This window comes from Dermacentor silvarum, chromosome 7, assembly GCF_013339745.2.
Source record: "Dermacentor silvarum isolate Dsil-2018 chromosome 7, BIME_Dsil_1.4, whole genome shotgun sequence".
Classification (NCBI taxonomy): Eukaryota; Metazoa; Arthropoda; class Arachnida; order Ixodida; family Ixodidae; genus Dermacentor; species Dermacentor silvarum.
Genome location: NC_051160.1, coordinates 136,338,464 through 136,352,065, shown reverse-complemented (window position 1 = coordinate 136,352,065; position 13,602 = coordinate 136,338,464). Strand labels below are relative to the sequence as shown.

General features: G+C 47.8%; 1 protein-coding gene and 1 long non-coding RNA gene across 4 annotated transcripts in view; one reads left to right on the top strand and one right to left on the bottom strand.

Moving 5' to 3' along the window:
• The window catches only part of LOC119459200 (cytochrome P450 2C23-like), a 331,343-nt gene that overhangs the window by 139,919 nt on the left and 177,822 nt on the right, over positions 1 to 13,602 (top strand). The gene's annotated exons all lie outside the window — the stretch shown is intronic.
• Positions 1 to 13,602, bottom strand: part of LOC119457336 (uncharacterized) — a 43,468-nt gene that overhangs the window by 8,436 nt on the left and 21,430 nt on the right. The window contains exon 1 of one of the 3 annotated variants that reach the window (XR_007468041.1): positions 12,345 to 12,479. The exons of 1 other annotated variant lie outside the window; for it this stretch is intronic. This is a non-coding gene — a long non-coding RNA (uncharacterized LOC119457336). Of the gene's footprint in view, positions 1 to 1,400; positions 1,537 to 12,344; positions 12,480 to 13,602 lie in introns of those variants that run through there. One more of the 3 variants, XR_005193195.2, reaches the window with a different exon arrangement.

The window sequence follows — 13,602 nt, the reverse complement described above, 5'->3', positions numbered from 1 at the left end:
GTATACTTATTTTATGTTTCTTACATAAAAGAAGAGATGCCACAGGATGGGTATCTTTACGTAATGCGTATATACTTGCATTTGAATAAGAAGGAAAAACATTGACTGTAGCTCATATTTTTCAACAAACAACAGTTGCTACAGTTTAATGTTGCGCATACAATCTACCGGATTCGCTATATTGTCACGTTGTAATGCCAGTAAGGACCCAGACAGCGGTACAACTGCGTGTCACAATACCTGCCATTTTATTGGGCAAACGTGTGCCCAGAAAAGCAAGTAACAGGCAAACCCTATGAAAGCAGCAAGCACAATAGTTGTTTGTCAAACTCTTATCTCTGACTGAATAGCGTCGGTCATTTGTAGATTGTTCATCGTGCATTCTAGAGTAATCACTGGTGCTCGCGTTCATTCAAGAATGCTCACCGCGGTTTAGTTCTAACTTGTAGTCTATTTAGACAAACTTCTTTCGCTATAGCAACGACAGCCTCATCTCCAAAGCGATCTGCGATGTCGACAAAGTTCGCCGAGTTCTGGTAGCTTCTTATGCGTTGTGCCTTCGACGTTTACTTCGCGTTGAAGAGAGAGACAGCACGAAGGGCAATTCGCTCGCTGCTGCGGCCGCGCTTCCTCACTCGAGCGTATTGCAAGCGAGTTTCCGTATTGATGCGAGTTTTGACGGCTAGTTTCATGTTTACCTCTGCGCATGTAATTTAGTTTGTAAGCCAATGTTTACATCATTATGCGTCCGATAAAACTACCATTTGCTATCGTAATCGCTGCTTCGCCTTTCGGCCGAAACTGCGTCTTTCTTCATCTATTTGTGGCGTCCCCATTAGTGATATAGAATTGCTCAAAAACTTGCATACAATGCACTCTATTGTGTTTTCTATGAGATGCAGTATGCGTGTTTATTTTTTGCCTTGAGTGTCCATGGGCACATTCCACCGAAAACTCGCAGCTAAAAACACCGTAGCGCTCGCAAATATATGTGTAAGTTGAACATTGTAATACACTCGCTCTAGAAATAAGGCCTACATCAGCATACTAGTTATTTATATCTTGCGCCAAGCATTGTGTAGCGTGTTTTGTTTATTTCAGCACACGCAAATCATGACTACTATATTGAACGATGTATAAATACAGGGATAAAATACAATGATTTAAAAATTCTTTTTGCTACTAACGGCTACTAACTGCTGAGCAGGTGCATACACGTATGTGCGCAGAGGTAACGTTTCTAGAACATTGTTCAGTGTTTAAATTCATTGAAGCCTTTATGACGGCAGTAGACCATTTGCCACCAAAACCTATAAAAGAAATACTTGTTTGGCAAAAGTACTATAAAATGTCCAAAGAGCTATGATAATCTAAGGATTGAAATGAATGTTTTACAGTACCTTCAATATTAGCAACAGCGAGTGGCCACCCGTCTTCATGAAATAATTCCTGCATCAGCGAATAATGCAATAACTCCCCACACATCCCCAACATCCCAACTATGCGATGGCACATTGAGCAGCTAAAATGTACAGATTCACACCAGTACTACTGCGTCATTCTATGTATGGCTGCTACAGCATCTGCGTGTGCCTGCAAATTTCTGTTTTTTCCAGCGCACTTAACCGTCGCTAAAAAAGGGGAGCCCCAGTGCTGAGTCCAGCCTCCGGGCGTGGACTCAGCACGTTGGCTTCCTCTCATAGCTCACGCTTCAATGAAATCTGGATCGGTGCGTTTTAAGTGGCCTACGCAGAGAGTCGGGTACATTAATTTATCACAAAAGACGATCCTCATGTTGACGGGGACCTGAAGAACTTAAAAGGCTGAGAGTAAAGTAAGGCATTGACATTCGTTGGTGTCTTTTTAAAGGGCGTTAGAACTGGCAGATAGTAGTGGCTCGTGATAGAGAAGCAGAGATGGTGTTCGGCGGTTAAAATTTCATTGCACCTTAGCCAGCGCAAGGATTACCAACCAGGCTGGCTGGTAACGTAGAGCGCATATTATTAAGCACCAGAAGCGAAAATTACAAAATTCGAAGGAACGTTTCACTAGAAGTACTGCTCATGGGTTTTTATTTGCTAAGAAATATTTCCTAGATACTAGAGACACTACTGCAGTAGTATACTCAAGCATCCAGGTACTCCCATGCAGATCATCTTAAAGCACGGTGTGTCATGTATCACACAAACAAAACAACTTCTGTTAACAATATAGAATTAACATGAAAGAAACAAACAGGTATTTAACGGAAATCTATGTCATCACTTAGAATAAAATATATAGCGATTGTGACTGTGCAATAAATTTGCGGTTATTTTTTTCTTGAAGTATGAATGCGCGCCATTTCTACTGCAATGCAAAAATTTTCTCAATTAGCCTCCTCCCAACAAAGTGGTTATATTGATACAATATTTATTACTTATTTATGAATAGTGCTGAACCGAGGGTCGTCACAGGGCAGGTAAATAAACACGAAATTCATAATACAATAGTTGAATAAGAGGCACCGCTTTAGCCGAACATTAAATAATAGAAATCATAAAGCAGATTTAAGAGAGAGAGAGAGAGAAGTCATAAGGCAAAGGCAGGGAGGTTAACCAGGCTAAACCCGGTAGGCTACCCTGCACTGGGGAAGGGGGGGAAAGGGGATTAAAAGATAAAGAAGAGAGAAGTTCACAGTTTGCACAGTTTCACAGTCAAGCGTTCATCGCTAAGTTAGCCACAGACGGTCAAACAGACTGGTGCATTTCAAAAAGAAAAAAGAAACGCAGCAGCGCCTTTGTAGCCTTGCACGTAGCAGACGCACGTGGCCACGGACTCAAAGATCTCCTCTGTAAAAGGTATGTCATCTAAGGGACCCAAAGCTATCCGAAGCGCACTCCTCGTATCTTCGAATCTGGGGCGGTCACATAAGAAATGTTTGGTGGTTTCCTCGACACCATATGTCCTGCAAATGGCACTTTCCGTCATTCCAATTATGAATGAATATACTATTGCAAAAGAAACTCCTATTCGGAGGTGGCACAGTTATGGGTGTTCTCATTGGTTAAAACCCGGTAAAAGTGGTAATTGCAGCTGTGGGTCCATGGCCTATAGGCGATGGTTGGCAAACTCCGACTTATTCCATTTACTTCAAGTTATATAATGCGTAAGACCGCTGATGTGCCGCGCTGCATCCGATCTCGACAATGATATCGAGGATCTTTCGCGTGCTCCAAGTGACTCATGGGCAGCTTGGTGGCACATTCATTGCCCGTGATGGTGCAGTGCGCAGGCAGGCACTGAAATACAATGTCTTGGCATCTGCCCTCCTCTTGATGGCAGCGTAATCATATCTGTGCTACCAATTGTTCATGTGGGCTGCGGCACAGAGTTACAAGAGTGACTGTACGGCGGCCTTTGAGTCACAGGATATAGCCCATTGATTTGGTGCCTGCTGGTCCACATAAAGCACTGCGCTACGAAGGAAGGCAAGTTCAGACCCTGTCGATGTTGTGACGTGACTGACCTTGAAGTTCTTGCAGAATGATATCGACGGAATAACTACCGCAGTAGAGCTGGTTAGAGTCGAACATTGATCTGTATAAATGTGAATTTGATTGGAGTAGGAATCGTGCGGTAGATGTAGGGCGGCTTGATTCAGGGCATAAGTAGGCAAGTCGGACTTCTTTGCAACTCCTGGAATGGAAAGCCGCAAATGTGGCTGCCGGAGACATCACAAACGACAAGGTGATATTGTTGTAGGCATGAAGCCTGACAAATCTCAGAGTGCTTGAGAGCATGCAAGCTCAAGCACTTAGAACCTGTCTTGGGCTACCGCGATGCGCTTCAAGAGCCGCAAAAATTGCCATCACCAGGTAACATGCCATCTGCAAGTATGTCGCCACAGACAACCTTCGAACTCTGTCACCTTTTCCGACTACAGTCTCAACGCCATGCTTCTGACTCGGAAAGTAGACCAGATGCATCTTTTTCGGGCATCGTAAGCAGATTTAAAGATGCAAATGGGAGTATAGCGCAAAATGTAGTACAAGGCAGTTTAGTAAACATAAAAAAAATCACACGTGACACCAAAGAAAAAAAAACATGCCACACCTTAAAGCAGTACAGAAAAATAGCAAGGGGTTCTATAGCGATTAGCAATATTTGCCTACTTTAGGCGCCTTGAGCTTATCTATCTATCTACCTAGATAACTATGTAGCCTCATACGTCCACCAATTGGTCCAGGTCATCTACCAGCTTTTGCCAATAGGTCCGTGCTCGGGTTTGAAGGCACCCTCGCCTTCGCTCAGGGGGTCCGCGAGCCGCAACCAGTACGACAAAGGACCAGTGGCGTAAGGAACAGAACCGGCTTTACTTTACGACGTAACGAAGCCCTGAAAAAATCACCGCTGTCTCGCGGCCGACAGTAAAAAGCACAAGGCGAAGCCGCAAGCAACGGAAGAGCGAGGGAACTATGTGTACTGGCCAAAGGGGCGACAAAATAACAACCTTAGCAGACAATCAATCGCCGCGATCTGGCGACCGGTAACAGAACACGCAAGGAGAAAAGTGGTTAGGTGAACGAGATGCTTATCCAGGGTTTTCAAGAAGATTACCACGTCATCCTTGTAAGCCATCGCATAGTTGAGTTTGGCCTCCTTAAGCACAATATATACTACACGCTGAAAGGTCGCAGGTGAATAGCACAAAGCGAAAGTCGATCGGACAAATGCAAACAATCCCCGATGGCATGTGAATGCAGTCTTTGAAATATCGCAGGGGGCGATCTGAATTTTCAGAAAGCTCCAGCTACAGTCAAGAGTAGTAAAGAACTTTGCGGACCCAAAAGAGCACACCATTGAATCTATTAATGGGAAGGGGTACGGATCTCGAACTGTGACAGCGTTCAACCAACGGTAGTCGACACACAACCGCGCCATGTCATCTTTATTCGGTGCTAGGACAACTGGAAACGGCCAGGGGCTTTTAGACGGTCTTACTGCAGCGGTGGCGACCATTTCGTTCAGAGCGCTGTCAACAAATGCTCGCTTGTGGACGCTTAGAGGCCGCGGGTTGAAACGGAACGGACGGGCGCAGCCAGTGTCATCCTATGTGCCAGAAAATTAACACTGCCAGTAGCCTCCATGAACATTTCGGCAAAGGGCTTACGTGCTGTACTGATTCTGGTCTTTTCCGCTGGAGGCCCTGTGAAAGACTTCAGAACAGTGAGAATACGACTACCGGTGTCGGAGACCGCAGAGATATTGGTGGCGAACCGATTTTACTGTGACCACGGTGTTCCCCAAGGTGGACTTCTCAGTCCAACTCTCTTAATGTGACATTGATTGGACTTGCGTCTCAGCTTCCCAACACAGTAAAGGTTAGAGCATATGCCGACAACATATGCATATAGGCATCTTGTGCTACGCGTCCGCAACTGCGTGTGCGTCTGCAACGTGGAGTCACAATTACAGCCAAGTACTTACGATGTCAAGGCCTCACACTTTCAATTCAAAAATGTGCAGTTCTTTCATTCACGCTCAAACAAATGACTAAACACCCGATAGTCGTTAAAGGAACAGCGATACCTTACGTAACACACCACAAGTTCCTTGGTGTAACCATAGACCGTGAACTATCCTGGTCAAGGCACGTCACGGCACTGAAGTCAAAACTGAACAGTTCTGTCCTTGTGCTTCGGGTGGTGGCAGGAGCAAGATGGGGCCCGTCCGAATCGTCTCTTCAATTGTACCAAGCCCTGTTGGTAGTCTAAATAGGATGCAGCATGCCGGTGCTCTCGAACATGAAACCCAGCTGTGTGCGGACGTTAGAGAGCATACAAGCTCAAGGATTGTGCACGTGATTGTACCTACCACGCTGCACCTCAACCAATGGAACCATCGCGGAAGCTCAGGCTTGTCCCATCAATGCATATATGCTCTGCGAACCTCTTCGAGTGCACCTACGATTCGATAAAGGAACAGCTCAAAAACACGACAAGAAGGGAGACACATACCAGCACTGTACAGTCGATTATGCATGTACCGACTAGACCAAGCCTGTACGGTCTTGCACCTACGATTGTTGCCCCGACATAGGCAACATCCCTTATCAGTACTCCCTGCCACACACCAGAACTGCAGTTTTTCAAGAACTATTTTGCGTCATGAGAACATTATGCCATTGAGATTCTCTTCCCCATGCCTTCCTAAAGCACCTCCGTGGGTGCTGCCTAAACCGCTTGTAAAACTTCGAATCCCTGGAATTATGAGAAAGTATCCATTGACCATTATCCATTAAAAGTATCCACTATCCATTGACCTTAAGCAATTTACCATATCGCACATTTTTACAGTATACGGTGGTACTTCACACGTGTATACCCATGGCTCTGCTACCCCATGTGCCTCCGCCGCAGCATTTCTCATCCCGCAAATGACCATCGCTCGACGGTTCAAATTAGATCACAAGTCTACTTCAACTGTCGCAGAACTTGTTTCTATCCGCGAGGCAATAAGATTCCGTGCAGGAGAGCCTCCTCCCATATGTACTTTATGTTGCGAAGCCAAACCCGCTCTTCAAGCCATTGAGTGCGCTATGAGAAAATGCCCTTATTATAATTTAGCTCTAGAAATCGCAGAGCTTCTCGACACTGCGGCAAAAAGCGGCCACCACGTCACCTTTCAGTGGATACCTGCAAACTGTGGCGTGATAGGAAATGAACAAGCAGACGCTGAAGCTAAAGTAGCTCTAAATAATGCGCCAGAAGTAAGCATTGCGTTCTCACGAACAGACACGAATGCCCTGCTTCAGTGCGTTATGTGCAACTCTACACTTGAGCACTGGACGAATCCAGATCAACAACACAGGCGACTGCACAAATGGGACCCATAAATGAAGTTCCGCATGCCTCATAAACTGAAGAGGAGTATAACGAGTATGATACACCGTATTCATCTTGGTGTTGCACTCGCGAGGTTTTATACGAATATCATCGGCTGCAGGGACATTGCTCCCAACTCCGATCACTGCCAAGCGCCACAAACACTTTAGCACATATTTCGCTCATGCACAGCGTACGCGCGAGAACGGCAGAGCCTTATTTCTACTGTTCAACGAGTGACTAAAACACCAATACCTGACGAGATGGTATTAGGTCCTTGGCCTGACGCCAACAGCGCAGCTGAGGTCATCGGAGCGACAATGGCCTTCCTTCAAGCCACTGGACTCAACGTACGACTCTAGTATGACCGAAACGTGATGCACATGTATATGCGCACCTCCTTATCTTATCATCATGATTAATTATTCTTTTTCTCCGCCACTTACTCATTGTAGAGTAGCAGGCCAGAGCAAATTAACGCTCAAGCCGAGCTCTCTGCCTTTCTTCAAATAAACTTCTCTCCCTCGTCATCCGACAATGTCATGTCGTCGTCATCACACCAATGCCGTGGTCGTCGTCACGGTGTCATTATACCGCCGGCGGGGTCACCGTGGCAAAGTGCGACGATACCGAAGCAATGTAACTCTCAGAATGACTACATATTGGCGCAGTGGTGGGGCTTCCGCACCGCGGGACGGCGCGCGCCATGGAAGACGATGAAGCGCGTAACCTGTTCTTCTTCTGGCCCGCCATTGAAGGGACGCGTCCGTTTTTTGAAGCCTCCGTCTTCAGCCTACGTTACATTTTTCTGGTGGATGTGCGGGGTACAAGCTACCGCTTGCAGATATAACCCCGTCTACAAGCCCAGCACGAAGTGCGGTCGAGCTGATTCCGGTTCACGCACGGACAAGCCGTCGACTTCAAGGACTACCACCTGAGCACGAGCCTCTACCCCACCGTGTAAGAAGGATGAGTACATCAGTTCCTTCTTCCTCAGCTGCATCGACCGAGGTCATGCTTAACCAGCCGCGAATCCCCAAATCCTTCCATGGGGACACCTTCGAGGATGTTGAAGACTGGCTCGACCACTTTGAGTGCGTCCCCGAATACAACGGCTGGACTCCGGAGCGCAAGCTACGCAATGCCTACTTTGCCCTCGAGGACTATGCACGGACATGGTTTGAGAACCGTGAAGCGGCTCTGTCGACTTGGGACGAATTCCGACGGCAGCTAATCAACACATACGCAAGCTTCGATCATAAGGAGTGAGCGGAATCTGCAATTCAGGCGAAAGTACAGCGGCTGAACGAAAGTGTCGCTATGTTTGTCGAAGATATGTGCCGACTCTTCCGACGCGCGGATCCGTCCATGCCGTAAAAAAAGAAGCTAAGCAACTTAATGCGTGGTGTCAAGCAAGAGTTATTCGGCGGCCTGATACGCAACCCACCAAAGACCGTTGCAGAGTTTCTCGCCGAAGCCATATCAATAGAAAAGGCACTGCAGCAGCGAACAAGGCAGTACAACCGCGACGTCTCTACCTTATCGCGTGACCCTCTCGCTGTACCCTTTGACAATACCGACGCCTTGCAGGAGCTCATTAGGCTTGTTGTTCGAGAAGAGCTCCAAAAGCTTCAGGTGGCTCCAGAATTGGTACCGCGACTCGCTCTGGCTGAGGTCGTCCGGGAGGAAATCAGGCAGGCAGTCCAAGTCCCAGAACGAAGCGAGACACCACTGCACGAGGCAGCCACAGCCTCGCATGTCGTATGCGGAAGCTGCGCGAAGTTCTTTGTCCCCGATTTTTCTTGGTGTGAGTGACGTCCCGGACTTTCATGGAGTGCGCGCCGTTCAACAAACAACTGGTGACTTCAGTCCTCGCCGCACGCCGTTCATGGCTGAAGCGCGACCACCCCGCAAGAGCGACGTATGGCGCACTGCAGACCGGAGGCCCTTGTGTTTTCATTGCGGTGAAGCCGACCACCTTTAGCGGGCACGTCCTTACCGCCGAGCTGGGCTCCGTGGATTTTCACTTAATGCGCCGTGCCCGCGCAATGGCGAACGCCCCTTGGAGATTGAAGCTTACCTTGCGGACGCCAGGACATCATTTGGCCACGATTCCGCGAGCCCCGATCACTGTCACCAGCCCGAAACAAGTCTTCCAGCCCCCTCTTCAGGCCGAGCGTAACTAGGCGTCGCTCACCCAGCCCTGCCACTCGGGAAAACTGAGTCCAGCGACCTGCGGAGGTGAGGTCGCTAACGTTGCGAACGCTTAAGATCCGCCACTACGACGACAGCGATATGAATAAATTGAGACGCAGAGAAAGCAGTTGAGATTGGTGTCAGTATCTTGCGACGTACCAGCTACCATAGATGACCACGAAGTTACGGCGTTAATCGACACGGGTGCGGACACGTGTTATGAGCCAGAATCTCGCACGTGTACAGAACAAAGTTTCGACGCAATGGGCCGGAACTCAGATTCGTACTGCAGGAGGGCACCTCATAACTCCCGTAGGCGGTTGCACGGCACGAGTAATCATTCGCGGCTTCACGCACGTCAGCGACTTCGTCATTCTTCCTGAATGTTCAAAGGACCTTATACTCGGCATGGATTTCCTTCAGACGAATGATGCCATTATCGACCTGCAAGAGTCTAGAGTCAACTTCGCTACTACGCAAGCCATAACAACCAGGAATGACAACGACCGTGACATTGCGCTTCGCGTAGCCAATGATCACGTCACGTTGCCACCCAAAAGCAGCGTGCATACCGTTGTCCGATGCGAAATGGAGGACAACGCCGAAGGAATTGCTGAGGCAAACATTCCCCTGCTTCTTGAATGCAACATTTTATAGCGAGAGGAATTCTTCAGGTGCGAAACAAATGTTCAGTCATTTTGCTAACAAACTTTAGCAACGAGTATCGGCATATACCGCGAGAAACGACAATCGCCTTTCTTGGTGAAATCATTGACGTTACGGACATTGGCACATTGGAAATCGCATCGCCTCAGCAATCGGAGTTACCGAGCCTAAAAGAACGGATTCACGTTAACGCTGTTCTGCCAGAGCATGAGAAAGACCGTCTACTGAGCCTTGTGAATGAATTTGCGGACTGTTTTTCAACGTCGTCCAAAGTACGACGCACGTCCATCACAAAGCACCACATTATTACGGACGAGTCAGCCCGTCCTGTTCGCCAGCATCCCTACAGAGTGTCTCCAGTGGAAAGGGAAGCGATCAAGCAGCAGGTGAAAGAGATGCTCCAAGACGACGTGATCCACGTTTATGAGTTCAAAGTTCTCACCTTCGGTCTCTGTTCCGCACCTGCCACCTATCAGCGGATGATGGATACCGTGCTTGTTGAACTCAAATGGCAAACCTGCCTCGTATACTTGGACGACGTCGTCGTGTTTTCGAGCACGTTCGACGAGCACCTCGCAGGACTCGAGAGCCTCCTCGCTGCGATCCGTACTGCCGACCTCACCATCAACCCTGAAAAATGCAACTTCGGGTTCCAAGAGCTCAAACTTCTTGGTCATGTCGTTAGTCCTACAGGCGTCCAACCACACCCCGACAAGTTAGCTGCCGTCGCCGAGTTTTCACCACCCACAGACCAGAAGGCCGTCCAACGCTTCCTTGGTTTGTGCGCCTCTTATAGGCGCTTCGTTGAGGGATTCTCTAGAATTGCTGAGCCTCTGACACGGCTTACACGCGATGATGCGCCTTTCATTTGGGCGGACGAGCTACAACAGTAGTTCAATGAATTGCGCCAGCGTTTGCAAGCTGCCCCAATACTTGCTCATTTCGACGAAGACGCTGACACCGAAATTCATACCGACGCCAGCAATGCTGGTCTCGGCGCAGTTCTTGTGCAGTGGCAAGATGGTCGCGGAACGTACTATTGCTTATGCAAGCCGCAGTCTCACCAAGGCTGAGAAAAACTACTCAACCACCGAGAAAGAATGCTTAGCGGTTGTGTAGGCAATTAGTAAGTTCCGACCCTACTTGTACGGTAGACCCTTTAAGGCTGTCAGCGATCACCACGCCCTCTGCTGGCTTACCAACCTCAAGGATCCTTCAGGCAGACTAGTCCGCTGGAGCCTCCGCTTACAAGAGTAAGACGTTACAGTTGTCTACCGATCTAGAAGAAAGCACAGCGACGCTGACTGTTTGTCTCGCGCACCACACCCTACGACATCATCGGACCCTGACCATGACTTGCCATTTGTCGGCGTTGTGGACGCCGTAAAGATAGCTGAGCATCAGTGCGCTGACCCTGAGCTGCTGCCGCTGATCGAGCACCTTAAAGGAGTTGAAACTGTTTTACCTCGCTCACTCGTTTGCGGCTTATCATCGTACTGTTTCCACGACAACGTCCTTTATAGGAAAAACTGCGGAAGCGGTCGAAATACGTACCTCCTTGTCGTGCCGTCGGCATTGCGCCAAGACATTTTGCAAGCCTGCCATGATGAGCCATACGCGGGACACCTGGGATTCCCCAAGACATTATGAAGGATACCCAGAAGTATTACTGGCCCCGGCTTTTTTCTTCTGTGAAACGGTACGTGAAGGCCTGCCGCGATTGTCAGCGCCGCAAGAAACCTACCGTTAAACAGGCTGGCTTTCTACACCCTGTGGACCCTCCTCAAGCACCGTTCCAACAAATAGGAATGGATCTACTTGGTCCATTTCCAGTGACCTCTTCGGGCAACAGATGGATAGTCGTCATTTCCGACTATTTAACCCGGTACGCCGAAACCGAAGCTATTCCGCAAGCAAACATACGAAGGGGCCAAGTTATTCGTCCGCCACATCGTCCTACGACACGGTGCACCGTCTGTTCTCATCACCGATCGCGGTACGGCATTTACAGCCGAACTTATGCAGGAAGTTCTCCAACTGACACATACCTCTCACCGTAAGAGCACTGCGTATCATCATCAAACAAATGGACTAACGGAACGACTGGACAGAACGCTGGCTGATATGCTTTCCATGTATATCGACGTGCAGCACAAGACGTGGGACGAGATTTTACCATATGTCACATTCGCCTATAACACTGCTGTACAGGCGACCACACAGTTTACGCCATTTGAACTTGTGTATGAGCGCCGCGTCACGTCAACACTTGACGCCATGCTACCTGTGGCTGATAATAGCCCGACCAGCGAACACGTGGAAGAGTTGATTCAAAATGCCGAAGCAGCACGCCAGCTTGCTCGGCATCGTATCAAGAGTCAACAGCATACCGACGCTTTTCGATACAACCAGGATCGTCGCGACGTCCATTACAATACTGGCGACTACGTGTGGGTCTGGACGCCCATCCGTCACCGTGGACTTTCGGAAAAGTTGCTCCGCCGGTAGACCATTTGCCACCAAAACCTATAAAAGAAATACTTGTTTGGCAAAAGTACTATAAAATGTCCAAAGAGCTATGATAATCTAAGGATTGAAATGAATGTTTTACAGTACCTTCAATATTAGCAACAGCGAGTGGCCACCCGTCTTCATGAAATAATTCCTGCATCAGCGAATAATGCAATAACTCCCCACACATCCCCAACATCCCAACTATGCGATGGCACATTGAGCAGCTAAAATGTACAGATTCACACCAGTACTACTGCGTCATTCTATGTATGGCTGCTACAGCATCTGCGTGTGCCTGCAAATTTCTGTTTTTTCCAGCGCACTTAACCGTCGCTAAAAAAGGGGAGCCCCAGTGCTGAGTCCAGCCTCCGGGCGTGGACTCAGCACGTTGGCTTCCTCTCATAGCTCACGCTTCAATGAAATCTGGATCGGTGCGTTTTAAGTGGCCTACGCAGAGAGTCGGGTACATTAATTTATCACAAAAGACGATCCTCATGTTGACGGGGACCTGAAGAACTTAAAAGGCTGAGAGTAAAGTAAGGCATTGACATTCGTTGGTGTCTTTTTAAAGGGCGTTAGAACTGGCAGATAGTAGTGGCTCGTGATAGAGAAGCAGAGATGGTGTTCGGCGGTTAAAATTTCATTGCACCTTAGCCAGCGCAAGGATTACCAACCAGGCTGGCTGGTAACGTAGAGCGCATATTATTAAGCACCAGAAGCGAAAATTACAAAATTCGAAGGAACGTTTCACTAGAAGTACTGCTCATGGGTTTTTATTTGCTAAGAAATATTTCCTAGATACTAGAGACACTACTGCAGTAGTATACTCAAGCATCCAGGTACTCCCATGCAGATCATCTTAAAGCACGGTGTGTCATGTATCACACAAACAAAACAACTTCTGTTAACAATATAGAATTAACATGAAAGAAACAAACAGGTATTTAACGGAAATCTATGTCATCACTTAGAATAAAATATATAGCGATTGTGACTGTGCAATAAATTTGCGGTTATTTTTTTCTTGAAGTATGAATGCGCGCCATTTCTACTGCAATGCAAAAATTTTCTCAATTAGCCTCCTCCCAACAAAGTGGTTATATTGATACAATATTTATTACTTATTTATGAATAGTGCTGAACCGAGGGTCGTCACAGGGCAGGTAAATAAACACGAAATTCATAATACAATAGTTGAATAAGAGGCACCGCTTTAGCCGAACATTAAATAATAGAAATCATAAAGCAGATTTAAGAGAGAGAGAGAGAGAAGTCATAAGGCAAAGGCAGGGAGGTTAACCAGGCTAAACCCGGTAGGCTACCCTGCACTGGGGAAGGGGGGGAAAGGGGATTAAAAGAT